Raw genomic sequence first — 16964 nt, 5'->3', positions numbered from 1 at the left:
AGTGGCGCCAGGTAACAGGTCGATAGTACAATCAAACTCCCTGTGAGGAGGTAGGCACCCCACCTTTTTCTTAGAGAAGACATCTGAGAAATCTGTATATGGAGCAGGAACCCCGGGCACTGTGGCTGCCAAAGGTAGACATGGAGGACCCCCACCTTCTCTAGGCAGGAATTGTAGCAGTTGGGACCCCCATCTAGAGAGCTGCAGAGAGGTCCGGTCAAACTGTGGAGAATGGAGTTGATCCATATTACACCCTATGAGCTCCAGAAGAAAGATCTCTTTGGCACAACGCAAGTAGAAAGAAGAGCACTAGCAGTCAATTTGGGAGACTGAGCCAATACCCAGCACAATCTGATTTATGAGTGAGGTTCGTTTCTGTCAGGGTATGTTCAAAACTAAATAGCAACAAAGTGTGTTGCACATATCCCTAGATCTGTATGTTAAAGCACAAAAAAATAGACAAAGACTGGCACTTGTTCAGTGTTAACAAAGTGCTTTTAATATTAGATTTTGTCCACAAGCAGCAGTCAAAAACGTCAGAGGTCAAAAGGAGATCATCAAGTCTTTGAAACTGGAAGTGCCAATCAAAGAATGAGCTGAAAAAAAGGCAAGGAGGTAATTGTAGCTTCTGTAGAAACTTAATGAAATGGCATACAAGGGGATTAAAAGGGATAAAGGGCTGTAAAAACTTATCAATGAACTTAGAAAGGGATTCTAATAAAGAACTTAACCCTGAAACTACATGGCATCCTGGGGGGGTTAATCAGGGATTTATGAATTTTGGGAAGGAAATAAAAACCAGGAGTGATAGGGAATTTTTCAAGTTAAAAAAATCTGCTTTTCAACTCACCTGGTTCAACACGAGCAGCACTGGATCTTTGAATTGGGCACTCTCTCACCTAGAGGTCTCAATAAGGAGATCAAATGATTTGCCATTTTTGACTGCTTTTTTTCAGCATGCACTTCCGGTTTCGATGGCGTTATTCATGGCGTTGCCTGTGATTGGCTGGCCTTTGGCGCATTGTCTGTCATTATAATATCCACCATTCGGTGCCACTGCTTACTTCCTCTAAGACACTCCGTGACATGTAAAGCGTTTACGCTTACAAGGTATGTTTTGGACTTACTTTCCTGGTGTCTGTTGTTAGCCTCTTTTTCATCTTTTTAAACTGTAGCTAATTTTACTTTATTGTATATTTCAGAAATTGTGCTGAAAGACCCTTGTTGGTCATTCTTGTCCCTCCCATGCAGCTCCCTCTGAAACATGGACCATGTCGGGGGACTGGCCTCTGCTGAAGTTTTCAACTGCTGCTTCTGGTCAAAATCTAATATTAAAAGCACTTTCAAGCCGATGCAATATTGGTGCGGGAAAATGGGCGCTCATGATTGAGCTCCGGCTCTCCCAACAGACGCCACATCGACCTCTCCGGGGTGTCCAATTTAATATTTAAAATGGCTACTATGGTGAAAGGAGGCGTTAGGGGAAATTGTGCGCCCCTAGCACCACCTCGGCAGCGGGCACCCAGGAGAGTCGGCTGTCAGCCGGTTAGGAAAACGGATGTTCAGTTTTATGAGCGTCCCTTTTCCTAACCTGACCGCCAGCAGCTTTTTTTTTTTTTTTTAAATGTCGTCCTCTTTTTTGTTCCTACGACTTAATATCGCCACACTATTAAGTTGGAGGAAGTACTGAAAAGCAGTATTTTCTGATTTTCTGTACAGTTTTTGGGCTGCTGTGGGCAGGCGTTAATTTCTGAGAGTAAACAAATGTGTGCATTGGGCACACATTTTGTTTTTGAATTGGGGAGAACAGCTAATAGCCTCATCGACATGCATTTGCATGTGATGAGCCCACTATTAGCTTTGCAGGGAGTTGGACGCGCTAATCCCCTTATATCATAAGAGGTTGTGCATCCGCGTCCAAAATGCACGTCCAACCATGGATTAAACAGTGCGCTCAGCTGACCGCACTGTATTGCATCGGCCTGTTTGTTATTAAACACTGAGCAAGTACCAGCCTGTGTCTGTATTTTTTGCTGCTTTAAGATAACAGATCTAGAGACTTTGTGCCATGCTCTCTTTTTTTTTCCTATTTATTTTTGTGTGGCTTGTCTCCTCACCACCTCTTCCTCTGTTGACTCACCCATGTGCAAAACTAACCCTTTTGGAGATACTACCCCATGAGATAAGGGACAAGACACGCCACCCTAACCAGAGTTGGACCTACCAAGAGAAGTCATCCTTATCCCAGTACTGATCGCAGTGAATGAGCTGCAGGAAAGCAGATATGAGGTGCTTGGGGGGGTCACGGTGGAGGTGTTGGTTTTGGCTGCCATTATCTCCCTTAGTCAGATGATGAGCTTTAGTACTTGATGCCTGCACTATTATACTGGGTTTTGCACAATCGCTAGGATGGCGCATTATCAATGTACTACCTAATCAGACTCCGCTTACCTTGACTAGACGCCCCGCCTAGTTTCGACGTTAAGTCTCTCTTTAGTTCTGCTGTCCTTTGTCTCCGGCTACCCTAGCCCCCAAGTTCTATCTCCCTGTTCTATGTAACTTTGTCTCTTGTTAAATGGTTTATTAAGTTTAGACCCTTGTTCCATGTAAACCGATCAGATATGAATCTATTCATGAAGGTCGGTATAGAAAAGTGTTAAATAAAATAAACAAATACATTATCACTACTGTTTAAAGAGTTCGAGTCTCTCTTTGACCTGCAGATATGTCCATTTGTTGTATATGGACTGATTACCTCCAGCATTATGGACATGTAGCCCTGTTCACATCACTGAAAGCAAGAGGTATGCAGGGCATCCTAGCCTAAAAAGGTCCTATGCCAGCCTGTACATATGATGGCATATACGATGCTTGCAAGAATGGGACAATGAAGACAGAACCCCCTTTTCTTATAGCAAGACTGTTGGGGATACAGTGATGGAGCCCTTGTATGTAACGGATGAGGTTCCAGCTATCAGTGGTCCCTAACCTTACTTGTTTGTGTAGAAATGGGCTGCAAGAAGGTGAGTCCAAGACCGAGTGCAGGGGTTGAGGATTGCATGACATACGCAAGGGAAAGTAACTAATGTCCTGTGAATGCTGAATACTTTTTCTCCAGTCGCAATGAACATTTTATTAAATATTTTTTCCTGAATATCTGATGTTTTGCTGTGTAGTGTTCTGATTGTCTTTGAATACTTCCTGAATATCTGATTTTATAACATTTGCTATGCAGTTTGGTTTTTTTTTGCAGAGGCCAAAAATGTGAGTGGAATGAACCTTAAGTTTTTATAAATGAGACTAGATATTTTTCTTTTAAAACATTCAAGGAGTATTAAATCTACACTCTTACTTTAGCCCTGGTCACATTCCCAAAGCACTATATCTGGGGCATTTGGCAATGTGGCACAAATGACCCCTATATTTCACAAGGTGACAGCTTTCTGGGCAGTGTTTGCTTGCAATTATCTCTTACCTTATAACAATAGTATTAGAAGAGACTGTTGTTGTCTTTCTGCATGTGGATAAAATACATTTAATACTGGTTGCTAATTTACAAGATGCGTCCATGGAAATGATATGCCCAGTTTCTACTACAATACAACAGGCAATGTGCAGTTCCAACTCTTACTAGTTTGTTGCACATTTTCTAATATATTTATATCAAGAGTTCAGTGTTTATCACAAAACAAATTTTGTGCTCAAATAAATGTAACTAGTGCTAAGTGGTTGGAGAATATTATATTGTGACAAGAAAATACATGTATTGCTTTAAAACAAGTTTTTGATACCTAAGAAATGCCATACTAAATTAAACCAAGGGTCCATCAAGCCCAGTATCTTGTTTCCAACTGGCCAAGCCAGGTCACAGCTAGCTGGCAGAATCCCAAATAATTGATAGATTCCATGCTGCTTACACCCAGGGATAAGCAGTGGCTTCCCTCAAGTTTGCATGGTTAATAACAGTTTATGAACATTTTCCTCCAGGACCTTGTCCAAATCTTTTTTAAACCCACCTAAATTAACTGCCTTTATTACATCCTCCAGCAATGAATTGCAGAGCTTAATTGTGCATTGAGTGAAAAAGTATTTTCTCTGATTTGTTTAAATGGCTGCTTAGTAACTTCATGGTGGATCTCCTAATCTTTTTATTTTTTGAAAGAGTAAATAACTGATTCACACTTACCCATTTCACTCCACTCATGATTTTATAGACTTCTACCTCTCCTCAGCCATCTCTTCTCCAAGTTAAAGAGACTTAACCTCATTAGTCTTTTCTCATAGGAGAACCTTTCCATTCCCTTTATCATTTTGGTCACCCTTCTCTGACCCTTTTCTAGTTGCACCATATCTTTAATTTGAGATATGGCAACCAGAATTGCACACAGTACTCTAGATGTGGTCGCACCACAGAGGTATTATGACCCCTAAAACCATTAGTAGCACAGATCCAGCCTGACTTCTGACCTCAACTGCAGACCCCTGCAGGACCACCATATTTCAGCTGTGGAGAAAAAGATGCCATTTTGCCTGAGACAACCCCCTCAGGGTAGAGGAGCCGAAGCACATTAATGCTATGACACCATACATTTGTAAGTGTCTCCAGCCAGGGAATTTCTACTTTTATGATTTCGGTTAAGCTAGATGGCGTTAATGGACTCAAAGTGTGAAAATGCTCAATCGGAGAGACTTAATGAAGCGAATCCAAATTGACTACAACAGAGCAGTGACTCTGGCATGCATTCATGGGGACCATCAACAGTATCCAACGAGCAAGGTATGACTGAAGACCCTAGCCAGCCAAGATACAATTGAGATGGGAGTTCTTCCTCGGCTACCTTAACCTGTGGTCATAAGATGGGACTGTCCAAACTTCAAGAGCCTCTGGAGCTGTCTCACAATGGGTTCGTCCACTTACAACCATGAAGAGTTGGGCTTTTCATAACTCTTCCCCTTGGATGACCCAGATCTCTTTCATAAAGACTCCTAGATTCCTAAATCCTGGAGACAGCAACAACAGGATAAATACACATATGTTGCTAATTTAAAAGGCAACCAGGGTAGAGAGTCTGGAGTCAAGGGAAGAACCGCCACCCATCCAGAATGTCTTACAGGCACCTTTGAGTGGGGAAAACAGGGGTGACCTGGGGAACTTCAGTTGGGTCCAGAGGGAAGATGAATCCTTTAAGTGGGCCCAGAAGCATATAGAGAGGGTGGATGAAAAGGTGGTCCCTAGAGCACAGTTTACAGACCCTGTTCCTCCTTATTTCATATTGAAAGGCAATTTACTCTACAAAGTCTCAAAGGGACATGTGGAGGAGGAAGTAATAGAACAACTCCTAGTTCCCAAACCATACCATCAGAAGGTCATGCAACTAGCACATAGCCACCTTCTGGGGGGCACCTGGGGCAGGTAAAAATTCATGAAAAGATACTGGCAAAATTCTATTGACCAGGCCTAAATAAAAAGGCCTACTTGTATTGCTGTTCCTGCCCTACTGCCAACTCACAAAGCCTGCCAGTGTACAGGTGGCACCTCTCATACCCATGCCCATTATGGAAACTCCTTTTGAAAGGGTAGGCATAGATTTTATGGGGCCTCTAAAGAGATCTACTCAAGGAAATAAATATATCCTTGTCATTTTGGACTATGCCACAAGATATCTGGAGACAGTACTACTATGGACCATGAAGACTCCAATGGTGGCAATTGCCTAATGAAAGGTTTTCCATGACTTGGGCTATCCAAGGAGATCCTGATGGATCAGGGAACCCCATTTGTCTCCAAGGTAATGAAATAACTCTGCACCTTGCTCAAGATAAAAACCCTACATACCTTGGTGTATCACCCACAGACCAATGGCCTGGTCAAGGGTTTCAATCAGATGCTCAAGCAAATATTGAGGAAATTTGTGGATGAAGACAGCAAGATTTGGGATGCATTGCTACCCTATGTGCTGTTCGTAATTTGCAAAGTGTCACAGAGCTCTATGGGGTTTTCCCCTTTTCAGTTGCTGTATGGGAGGAAACTGAGAGGAATCTTGGACATAGCCTGCAAGACTTGAGAAGATGAAAGGAACCCCAAGAAAATCTTGTTGATTACATTATCTGCATGCAGGATTGAATAAAAAAGGCTGGGGAGGCGAGTCGCCTATGTCTAGAAAATCTCAAGCTTACAATTGCCCTATGAGCCAAAGAGTATTCCAGCCAGGGGACCGCATTCTTATCCTCCTCCCATCTTTGGAAAGCAAGTTGTTAGCCCATTGGCAAGGGCCCTATGAAATTCTGGAGTAAACAAGGCCCATGGACTACAAAATAGCCCAGCCAGATAAACAGAAGAAAATGCAAATCTACCATTTAAACCTTTTGAAGATGTGGGTGGTAGAGGAATGCGGAGTGGTACAACAAGGAGTATTTGGCCCAGAGGTCACAACTGAAGCGGACCAAGACCAGGTTCCTTTCAGAGAGCAGCTATCCATTGTATAGACAGCTGACTTAAAGCAGCTGGTAGAACAAAACAAGGAAATTTTCTCAAACCTGCTAGGTCATACCTACCTGGTGCAGCATGACGTTATTACGCCTTTTGGTGTGGTGCTACTGCAATAACCCTATCATATTCCTGAGTCCAGGCACCACATCATTGAGGCCGAAGTGAAGGAGATGCTCCGGCCTGGGATTATACAGAAGTCTAACAGTGATTGGTCTTCACCCATTGTGTTGGTGCTGAAGCCAGATGGGAGCATAAGGTTCTCAAAACTCGATGCATACCAGATGCCATGAGTGGATGTACTGACTGAGTGTCTGGGTTCAGCCCAGTTCTTCTCTACTATGGACCTTACCAAAGGCTATTAGCAGGCTCCTCTCATGCCAGCGGCAAAGAAGAAGATTGTGTTCTCGATGCCAGGGGGACTTTTCCAGTTTACAATCCTCCGGTTTGGACTCCATGGTGCCCCCACAATGTTTCAACACTTGGTCGATTGCCTGCTCCACCCGCATCAAGGGTACACCACCGCCTACTTAAATGACATTGTGGTGTATAGCCCAGATTGGACAACACATCTAAGCCAACTCCAGGCTGTGCTAACCAGTCTGGGGAAAGCAAGACTAATGGCTTGCTGGGAGGGCAAGAAGTATAATATCTTGATTACACGCTGGGGAAGGGCAAGGTCTATCCACAGATCCAAAAGATCGAGAGAATCACCTGGGTGCTGACCCCACAAACAAAGGCAAAAGTGAGAGCATTCCTAGGCCTCATGGGACATTACCAAAGATGTATTCCTAATTACTCAGAGAAGGTGGATCCTCTCACATGGCTGTTGTTGAAGAAAGCTCCAGAGAAGTTTCAGTGATCAGAGGAAGCAGAGAAGCCCTTTTGAGCTTTGAAAGAGGCAATTTGCTCTGAACCAATCCTGATAAATCCGGACTTCACAGAACCCTTCATGGTACAGACTTGCCTCAGAAGTAGGCTTGGGAGCAGTCTTACTCCAAGAGAAGGATGGCAAAGAACATCCTGTGGCATACATTAGCCAGAAGCTAATGCCATGCAAGAGGTGCTGCTCAATAGTTGAGAATGAGGCCTTGGCAGTAAAGTGGACCTTAGAGCCTTGCACTATTACCTGCTGGGATGGCAGTTCACACTCGGAAGAGAGCACCAACTGCTCCTATGAATGAATATGAACAAGGAGTTCAATGCGAGGGTGATGAGATGATTCCTGGCCCTACAGTCCTTCAACTATAAAATACGACATAGAGCATGAAAGGAAAATGCCAATGTGGATTTCCTGTCCAGAGAGGTGTCCTTAGTATAGGCAGGTGCTCATCCCGACAGGGCTGAGCTGAGGGGCAGGGTATGTGAGAGAGTCTACAAGAAATTCCCTCAGACCACATTAAGGGACCAGGCACATCTGTCTCCCCCAGTCTTCCTTAAAAGCCAGTCCCACAGGGAATCCTGGCTGTAGAGAGGAGCCCTTCGCCAGAGGATAAGAACTCAGGCCTAGAAGGGTTAGGGAGGCCCTGGAAAGTAGGAAGGAAGCCAGAGTATGCCAGGACCACTTACATATGATAGGGTTTGTTACCAGCACTGTGAGGTGAGCAGTTTCTTTTTCTGTTTTGCTTTATCTCTGTACATAAATTGTATATAAGGAAACAGCCAGTGTCTGCCTTGTTAATCTTACTGGCTGTTTCCCCAGTCACAGCTGGCTCAAGTTAACATACCCCTTCATACAATGTAGCAGATTGGTGAGGCAAGACTTCCCATGGTTAAATCCATATTGGCTGTGTCCCCTTAAACCATATCTACCTCTTTGTTCTTCAGAAAGAAATCAGATGTCTCTTAACAATAGTCCCTAATACCATAGCCTGGTTCTAATGGAACTCCTGTTTGCCTCCTCCCAAAAGGTTCTTCTTTTGCATATATCACAACAGACAAATTTTGCTAACTTCTGCAAGGCAAACCAGTCTATTGAGTTGACTGGGTGATTGGAGTGGCTGTATCATTCAATTGTATTGTTTCAAAACAATACCATAAAGTTAGAAAGCTATTTTTCATCCCATAATGGGAACACAGTGGACCCTCGGGAGAAGCAGTGGCCCTTCAGAGACTTTAAGAAACATACTACTCTTTGGGATCGCTGTTCCTCCCTCATTGTCAGTGATGTCCTATAGTAGAATTCGCAGGCAGTACCTATTTGCCATACACATCGCCTTCCAAGAGCTTCCTTCAGACCAAGCGGTAAAGATGGTTCCATCTCCTTATTTCCAGTCAACAGTGTTTTGAGAAGAGAAAGTTGTAGGCCTGGAAATGTGCCACTTGTGTGGTTTGGATGAACCAACACCAACAACCTGTGAAAAACTGATCGATGCAGTCCAAAAGATAAATGAAATATTTACATAAACCTCAGCTTTACTGCAACAGGGACTGCTTTACGCCTGGGAATGGAGAGTGCTAGGAAAGACCTTGTAAGTTACCGTACCTCCCAATAGTTCCAACTTTCCTAAGGCTTAAGCCGTGTTTAAGCAAAAGTTTTAAATGTACATGAAATTTGCTCAAAGGCATTAAAATGTTATTTTATTCAATTAATTTCAAGGCATATGGCATAAAAACATACTCTATTACTATAGAATGTTCTGGCATTTAGTGCAAACTCATCACGCATTGCATACCTTAGTTTAGGTAGAAGGAGAGAGAGAGTCACTAAAGTATTGCTGTTCTCCAGTGAACTCCTGTATCAGCTTTGAAGTGACAGGCACAGCACTTCAATAAAGTGAAAAGTCTGGCAGAAACTGAACCTAGATTCTCAGGTACTGTAACCCTCAAGCCTGAAGACAGAATCTCCTGTGAATTAAATGCTTTTCCTGGTTGCTGTTTCTTGTCATCTCTTCCACAGTGTTTCAGGTTACTGCCCTGATTACTTTGTTCTGGAGCCATGCTGAGACCGTGCATGCCTAACTCAGTTTATTTTCATCTTCCCTGGTTTCGAGCAGCCCATTAGTCCTCAAACTGCAGTTACAAAATTAAAAAAAAAAAAAAAAACCCACATTTGGCCGTCTTCTACAAAATATAGGCAGGTCGATGCTGTCCTACTTATTCCACTGAGTAGCAGATGGGGCACTGAAAATAATATACAGAGGGAACACGAAGTAATTGACTTTATATTGTTCCTGTATTCAGTAACAATTTTGGGTATTAGGAAATCCTATGAAATGTATTAATAGTGCATGATGCCACTGCCTAGTCCACTGCAAATATTATGTTTGGGTGGACCAATTCATACCGTTTTATGAATCTTAAATATTCTTTTTTCCCCCGTTAGTGTTGCCAAATGGTTTGTTTTGCGCATACTGGGGTAGATTTTCAAAGGGATATGAGTGTAAGATACGCGTGTACCCCCCGAAAATCTACCCCAAACCCCCCCCCTGCGCGCGCCGAGCCTATGCGGCGCGTGCAAGCCCCGGGACGCGCATAAGTCCCGGGGCTTGCATGGAGGGGCGTGTCGGGGGCATGCCGGCAGTGATGCGCCGTTTCGGGGGCGTGTCGCAAGTGACGTACCGTTTTGGGGGCGGCGCCGCAGGCGTGGTTTCGGCCCGGGGGCGCGGCCGTGGCCTCCGGACCAGCCCCCGAACCGGAACATGGAGCACAGCAGCTGGACCGGCGCACGCAAAGTTACGCCTGCTTACCTTTGCCGACAAAGGTAGGGGGGGATTTAGATAGGGCCGGGGGGGTTGGTTAGGTAGGGGAAGGGAAGGGAAGGTGCAGGGGGGTGGAAGGAAAGTTCCCTCCGAGGCCGCTCTGATTTCGGAACGGCCTCAGAGGGAACGGAGGCAGGCTGCGCGGCTCAGCGTGCGCAGGCTGCCGATTTTGGGCAGCCTTGCACGCGCCAACCCCGGATTTTAATGGATACGTGCGTATCTATTAAAATCCCGCGTACTCTTGTTCGCGCCTGGTGCGCGAACAAAAGTACGCGTGTGCGCAGATTTATAAAATCTGCCCCAGCATGACAGACATGAACCTCACTTGTAAGCCCAGGTATGTTAGGCATGATCTCTCAGTAACTCTCAGGAACAACATTGAGTGTCACATGTATGATTTTTTACCCACCAGTGAGAGATTGTATGTGTGCACTCGGTGCAAAGAGCTCCTGGCTCTCAGGGAACGAGTCCGATCTCTGGAGGCTAGAGTAGCAGATTTGGAGGAGCTGAGGCAGACAGAGAGGTACATTGATGAGACCTTCAGGGACATAGTAGCCAAGTCCCAAATCCAGTCTGGCAGCGCCAGTGCTGCCTTGGATCAGAAAGGTCTCCCAGTAGGAGAACATCACCCTGATGTAGCAGGAAGTGATCCTGTAGCAAGGACCTGCTCTCCAGGTGATGTATTGTCCTTTCGCACTGAGGACAAGTCTCCCAGGGCTACTGCCCAGGAGGGAAGGGTTAGGCTGGCCATCATAGTTGGTGATTCGATTATTAGAAATGTAGATAGCAAGGGGGCTGGTGGACGTAAGCACCGCCTGGTAACTTGCCTGCCTGGTGCGAAGGTGGCAGACCTTACGCGTCACCTAGATAGGATTATAGATAGTGCTGGGGAGGAGCTGGCTGTCGTGGTACATGTGGGCACCAACGACATAGGAAAATGTGGGAGAGAGGTTCTGGAAGCCAAATTTAGGATTTTAGGTAGAAAGCTGAAATCCAGAACCTCTAGGGTGGCTTTCCCTGAAATGCTTCCTGTTCCACGTGCAGGTCCCCAAAGGCAGGCAGAGCTCCAGAGTTTCAATGCGTGGATGAGACGATGGTGCAGAGAAGAGGAATTCAGCTTTATTAGGAACTGGGGAAACTTTTGGGGAAAGGGGAAACTTTTCCGAAAGGATGGGCTCCACCTTAACCAGAGTGGAACCAAGCTGCTTTTAAACTAGAACAAGGGGGAAAGCCAACAGTCACTCAGCAGTGCATGGTTCGGAGAAATGTATCCTTGAAGGATACTAATGAAACAGGAGAGTTAGGGCATCCCAACAGAGAGGTTCCATTAAAAGCAAACATAGTCCATGTGCCTATACGTAAAAAAACACCAAAGCTATTGATTTCCGAATTATCCCTAACAACTGAAAAGCAGGTTGTTAATACAAACAAAAAACACACTTTGAAATGTCTGTATGCCAATGCCAGAAGTCTAAGAAATAAGATGGGAGAGTTGGAGTGTATAGCAGCAAATGATGAGATTGACATAATCGGCATCACAGAGACTTGGTGGAAGGAGGATAACCAATGGGACAGTGCTATATCAGGGTACAAATTATATCGCAATGATAGGAAGGATCAACTTGGTGGGGGTGTGGCACTTTATGTCCGGTAGGGTATAGAGTCCAACAAGATAAAGATCATACAAGAGACTAAATGCTCAGTAGAATCTATATGGGTAGAAATCCCATGTGTGTTGGGTAAGAGTATAATGATAGGAGTATACTACCGTCCACCTGGACAAAATGGTCAGACAGATGATGATATGGTTAGAGAAATCAAGGAAGCAAACCAATTTGGCAGTGCAATAATAATGGGAGATTTCAATTACCCCAATATTGACTGGGTAAATGTAACATCAGGACTTGCTAGAGACAAAGTTCCTGGATGTAATAAATGACTGCTTCATGGAGCAATTTGTTCAGGAACCAACAAGAGAGGGAGCTATTTTAGATTTAATTCTTAGTGGAACACAGGATTTGGTGAGAGAGGTAACGGTGGTGGGGCCACTTGGCAACAGTGATCATAACATGATCAAATTAAATTAATAACTGGAAGGGGGACAATAAGTAAATCTGCAGCTCTAATACTACACTTTCAAAAGGGAAACTTTGATAAAATGAGAAAAATAGTTAGAAAAAAACTGAAAGGTGCAGCCGCAAAGGTTAAAAGTGTTCAACAGGCATGGACATTGTTTAAAAATACAATCTTAGAGGCGCAGTCCATATGTATTCCACACATTAAGAAAGGTAGAAGGAAGGCAAAACGATTACTGTCATGGTTAAAAGGTGAGGTGAAAGAGGCTATTTTAGCCAAAAAAACATCCTTCAAAAATTGGAAGAAGGATCCATCTGAAGAAAATAGGATAAAACATAAGCATTGTCAAGTTAAGTGTAAAACATTGATAAGACAGGCGAAGAGAGAATTTGAATTGAAGTTGGCCATAGAGGCAAAAACTCATAATAAAAACTTTTTAAAATATATCCGAAGCAAGAAACCTGCGAGGGAGTCAGTTGGACCATTAGATGACCGAGGGGATTAAAGGGGCTCTTAGGGAAGATAAGGCCATTGCAGAAAGACTAAATAAATTCTTTGCTTCCATGTTTACTAATGAGGATGTTGGGGAGATACCAGTTCCGGAGATGGTTTTCAGGGGTGATGAGTCAGATGAACTGAACGAAATCACTGTGAACCTGGAAGATGTAGTAGGCCAGATTACAAACTAAAGAGTAGCAAATCACCTGGACCAGATGGTATGCATCCTAGGGTACTAAAGGAACTAAAAAATGAAATTTCTGATCTATTAGTTAAAATTTGTAACCTATCATTAATATCATCCATTGTACCTGAAGACTGGAGGGTGGCCAATGTAACCCCAATATTTAAAAAAGGCTCCAGAGGTGATCCGGGTAACTATAGACCAGTGAGCCTGTCTTCAGTGCCAGGAAAAATAGTGGAAACTATTCTCAAGATCAAAATCGTAGAGCATATAGAAAGACATGGTTTAATGGAACACAGTCAACATGGATTTACCCAAGGGAAGTCTTGCCTAACAAATCTGCTTCATTTTTTTTTAAGGGGTTAATAAACATGTGGATAAAGGTGAACCAGTAGATATAGGGGCGGATTTTAAGAGCCCTGCTCGCCTAAATCCACCTAAATCCGGGCGGATTTAGGCGAGCAGGGCCCTGCGCGCCGGTGCGCCTATTTTACATAGGCCTACCGGCGCGCGCAGAGCCCCGGGACTCGCGTAAGTCCCGGGGTTTTCAGAGGGGGGCGTGTCGGGGGCGTGTCGGGGGCGTGCCCGATCCGTGCGGCGTTTTCGGGGCGTGTCGGGAGTGTCTCGGGGGCGGGCCCGGGGGCGTGGTTATGGCCCGGGGGCGGTCCGGGGGCGTGGCCGCGCCCTCCGGACCCGCCCCCAGGTTGCATCCTGGCGCACTTGCGGCCCGCTGGTGCGTGGGGATTTACGTCTCCCTCCGGGAGGCGTAAATCCCCAGACAAAGGTAAGGGGGGGTAGGTGAGGGGAGGGCGTTAGAGAACTCCCTCTGAGGCCGCTCCAATTTCGGAGCGGCCTCGGAGGGATCGGAGGTAGGCTGCGCGGCTCGGCGCGCGCCGGCTATACAGAATCGGTAGCCTTGCGCGCGCCGATCCAGGATTTTAGCAGATACGCGCGTATCTACTAAAATCCAGCATACTTTTATTTGCGCCTGATGCGCCAACAAAAGTACGCCAAATCGCGCTTTCTGAAAATCTACCCCACTGTGTATTTGGATTTTCAGAAGGCGTTTGACAAAGTCCCTCATGAGAGGCTTCTAAGAAAACTAAAAAGTCATGGGATAGGAGGTGATGTCCTTTCGTGGATTACAAACTGGTTAAAAGACAGGAAACAGAGAGTAGGATTAAATGGTCAATTTTCTCAGTGGAAAAGGGTAAACAGTGGAGTGCCTCAGGGATCTGTACTTGGACTGGTGCTTTTCAATATATATATAAATGATCTGGAAAGGAATATGATGAGTGAGGTTATCATATTTGCGGATGATACAAAATTATTCAGAATAGTTAAATCACAAGCGGATTGTGATACATTACAGGAAGACCTTGCAAGACTGGAAGATTGGGCATCCAAATGGCAGATGAAATTTAATATGGACAAGTGTAAGGTGTTGCATATAGGGAAAAATAACTCTTGCTGTAGTTACACGATGATAGGTTCCATATTAGGAGCTACCACCCAGGAAAAAGATCTAGGCATCATAGTGGATAATATTTTAAAATTGTCAGCTCAGTGTGCTGCAGCAGTCAAAAAAGCAAACAGAATGTTAGGAATTATTAGGAAGGGAATGGTTAATAAAACGGAAAATGTCATAGTGCCTCTGTATCGCTCCATGGTGAGACCGCATCTTGAATACTGTGTACAATTCTGGTTGCCGCAACTCAAAAAAGATATAGTTGCTATGGAGAAGGCACAAAGAAGAGCAACCAAAATGATAAAGGGGATGGAACAGCTTCCCTATGAGGAAAGGCTGAAGAGGTTAGGGCTGTTCAGCTTGGAGAAGAGACGGCTCAGGGGGGATATGATAGAGGTCTTTAAGTTCATGAGAGGTCTTGAACGAGTAGATGTGAATCAGTTATTTACACTTTTGAATAATAGAAGGACTAGGGTGCATTCCATGAAGTTAGCAAGTAGCACATTTAAGACTAATTGGAGAAAATTCTTTTTCTCTCAACGCACAATAAAGCTCTGGAATTTGTTACCAGAGGATGTGGTTGGTGCAGTTAGTGTAGCTGGGTTCAAAAAAGGTTTGGATAAGTTCTTGGAGGTGAAGTTCTTTAACGGCTATTAATCAAATTTACTTAGAGAATAGCCACTGCTATTAATTGCATCAGTGGCATGGGATCTTCTTAGTGTTTGGGTACTTGCCAGGTTCTTGTGGCCTGGTTTGGCCTCTGTTGGAAACAGGATGCTGGGCTTGATGGACCCTTGGTCTGACCCAGCATGGCAATTTCTTATCTTCTTAACTCAGATTTACTGCTCTTAATATTTCATTGTACCAACAAGAGCTTCCTTCTGGATCGCATAGGGTGTAATATATACAAGCAAAAGATTAAGGTGCACTTGGAAGTTGTTTTTAACCAGACCAGTGGTGCCTCAGAAAACTGGTACTTGTTTCTGTATTTTTGCTGCCACCTTTTCCTGGTTTGCAATTGCGTCTCCTGGAACTTGATCTTCTGCTTCTCCATGCATGGTACAGAATAGTCACTTGTTACTGACATTTCCATTAGTAACGCTGTTCTTGTGTTTTTCTACTTTATTACTCTGTGTATTTTTCTGGCATCAAGCTTTTTATAAAATAAAAGAGTGCTTACATTGTTTATTTCTTTTTATCTGCCCATCCTTCTGTCTGTGACACACTGACAACAGAAGCAGGGCACAGTAGTGGGCAGGTAGACAAATCTGGGAGGCTGGGAAGTTTCCCAGGTTCCATCAGCTGGAGAAAATAAAAAAAAAGATAGGGGAGAATGAGGGAGTGGATGTGGGAGGGAGATATGTGGAGTGCGTGTTGGAGGGACTGGGGATAAGGGGGTTATGTATAGAAAGGGTAAGGGAGAGTAGGGTGTGAGTATGGATTTCGGGTGAAGTATCCCTCACCCACACCTAACATCCCTCTTCACCCACTTACTTGCCCACAAATCTCCCCAGAGTAATTGGAAGATACATGTCATGAGTAAAGATACTCTCCCCCCACACACACACACACATGTAACACCCCCATCCATACCTTCACAGCCCCATCCCCCATCCAGCATGAGTGCTGGAGCATTAAGGCTCATAATACACACATACACAGTAGGGATGTGTATTTATTTTTGTACAAAATGAAAAATGCAACAAAACACACACTTGCATTTCATTTAAAAACTAAATGAAACGAAAAGAACGTTTTTCCATTGATTCTCATTTGAGAAAGTAAAAAACAAAAAAACTGAGAAGTGAAACTTACTCCACCATTACCCTCCCCCCAAGCCTCCTGCCAAGTACATTTACCCCTTCCATGGGGGTCTCTAATGTTGAAAGGGACCAGCGCCATTTTGTTTTATGGCTGAACAGTAAGCAGCCATAAATCAAAATAGCACTAACCTTACGGCCAACCAGTGCCAGGTTTTAATCAGGAGATGGTGGCTCAGAAGCAAGTGGGGAACCTTCCCCTTTCTGCCCCATAGAAGGAGTAAACATGGTCCAATGGGGTTGATAAACACCAAAACACAGAGTCAAAAAAGTGAGTGCACAAAACTGTAAAGACAAAGCCAAAAAGCGCAGCACCAAAAATGTACAAGTGACCGCTTAATAAAGAAAGTTGACACGATTGCAATTTCTTCACCCCTAAAGCAGAAGTTGAAACACAAAGTTTGACAAAGTTCCTCATGAGAGGCTTCTAGGAAAAGTAAAAAGTCATGGGATAGGTGGCGATGTCCTTTCGTGGACAGGAAACAGAGAGTAGGATTAAATGGGCAATTTTCTCAGTGGAAGGGAGTGGACAGTGGAGTGCCTCAGGGATCTGTATTGGGACCCTTACTGTTCAATATATTTATAAATGATCTGGAAAGAAATACGACGAGTGAGATAATCAAATTTGCAGATGACACAAAATTGTTCAGAGTAGTTAAATCACAAGCAGATTGTGATAAATTGCAGGAAGACCTTGTGAGACTGGAAAATTGGGCATCCAAATGGCAGA

Source organism: Rhinatrema bivittatum, chromosome 3, assembly GCF_901001135.1.
Source record: "Rhinatrema bivittatum chromosome 3, aRhiBiv1.1, whole genome shotgun sequence".
NCBI lineage: Eukaryota > Metazoa > Chordata > Amphibia > Gymnophiona > Rhinatrematidae > Rhinatrema > Rhinatrema bivittatum.
Note: the sequence above shows the minus strand (reverse complement) of the source record.